The 1682-nt window shown below is 38.5% G+C and overlaps 1 long non-coding RNA gene across 2 annotated transcripts in view; it reads left to right on the top strand.

Annotated features, from left to right (window-relative positions):
• LOC123174626 (uncharacterized) overlaps positions 1–841 on the top strand; it is a 3311-nt gene extending 2470 nt beyond the window's left edge. Inside the window, exons 2-3 of one of the 2 annotated variants that reach the window (XR_006487216.1) lie at positions 530–660; positions 736–841. This is a non-coding gene — a long non-coding RNA (uncharacterized lncRNA). Of the gene's footprint in view, positions 1–529 lie in introns of both variants that reach the window. The other variant, XR_006487215.1, reaches the window with a different exon arrangement.
• Positions 842–1682: the final 841 nt, after the last annotated feature.

Raw genomic sequence — 1682 nt, 5'->3', positions numbered from 1 at the left:
TGGTACATAGTTACTTTAAGCCTCCCTGCAAAAAACAAACAACAGTTACTTTAAGCCATATGCAAGCCATTCTTACATGGAATGTTCTGGTTTTATCACTTTGTATTGTCCATCGATGAATTGAACCATGCAAATGTCTTCAGATTGTTTCATGGGCGAGCCCAAGTTCATGACTAACATGTTGTCCCACTAGCACATCATGAGCCCACTCATAAGAAAATATTAAGCCTTTGTGAGAAATACCAGAGCACATTTACAAGTGAACTACTTGTTGCTCTTCGCTTTACTGGTCATGTAGAAACAACTCTCTTTGGTCTGACTCTCTTATGCCTAGAAACTATTTCAGCCATGTGTAGGATTACCAGTAAGGGTAGGGGCACAATAGTTCTTTTTATTTCAATAGAAGTCATATGAGCTACGATCATCTTTGTTTGTTTTTGAAAGATCTAATATAATAGTGATTAGTAAATATGCATGTCTTTTCAGATGAGATTGCTTGATGCTATATAGTTTTACTCTCTTAATGTAGACTGGATGCATACTTTCATCAGTTGAACCAATTACTCATGGAAGGAATAAAAGATCCAAGCTAGGAAGGCATGTTTCAAAGGCACAAGCATAAGTCTTGGAATAATTGCTATTGGTGGTTAAAAAATTCATGTATGTCGATGTGATGTCTATGAAAGATGTTAAATCTGCTTGATGTATATGTCTAATCTTTATGTTGGCGAACAGGTGGATGTTGACTACATTAACATTTCCTTGTGTTGCCTTATTAGTGTATGCCAAAAGATGCAAATCGTGTGGAAATGCAAGAACATGAGCTTCTGTTCTTTGCTTTCTTTTTGGTTGCACAAGCTTGATGTTATTATCTCTCACATAACTCTACTTTGTTTTCTTGTTTGTGGCTTTGTACTATATAGGCCACTTATGTGAACATATCTCTTTTTGCATCGTGTTCATGTCAACATGTGCCGCATGAGAACTCATGCCATTTTTTGTCATGTTGGAGCACTAAAAGTAACATTACCTTTGAATTTAGTGATCAAGTAATATGTATATTTGCAAAACTTCCTATTGTTATATTGTCAAAATAGATGAGCGCGGCAACGCGCGCCATCAACGATCTAGTAATAGACATAGTCAGCGTCGGGAGAATCCACCAGATCTTTAACCAACAGAAAGCTAGCTACCCTCATCCTCTAGCCGACTGTCATCCTATAACCAACACCCCGTCATGAATATTAGTGCTTCCTTTCGTATCCTTCCCAAACCTTGTTCTTTCACATTTTCTTGTAGTGATTCCTGCGAACAAATATCTAACCGCACATGCTTGTGTTAGTGCTGCTCGCATCATGTTCTCCTAGAATCCATTTATGTAGGTCAAAATGTTCCGTTACCGAAAAATACTGGACACTGAAGATTTGCATTACCAATATCATACTTATTACAGACATTCATTTGGGATTGGAAGAAAATTCAAATTGCCTTTAATTTACACAAGGGTAATTCAAATTACCTAAGTAGTCCCAGGAGACGCATCGTCCACAGTCCAGGAAGTAGCATGTATGTGTACTGGGCCTTTGGTGCACGACCGCGTCGGTTGGGGCCTCACATGCTGCCTCGCACAGTCCTGCACTAATGAAATTTTGATGTTTCCCTCCTCCAAAGTTGTGAACATG

The sequence above is a fragment of the Triticum aestivum genome, unplaced genomic scaffold (genome assembly GCF_018294505.1).
Source record: "Triticum aestivum cultivar Chinese Spring unplaced genomic scaffold, IWGSC CS RefSeq v2.1 scaffold1613, whole genome shotgun sequence".
NCBI classification, from domain to species: domain Eukaryota; kingdom Viridiplantae; phylum Streptophyta; class Magnoliopsida; order Poales; family Poaceae; genus Triticum; species Triticum aestivum.
This window is presented reverse-complemented; position numbering and strand designations above follow the sequence as displayed.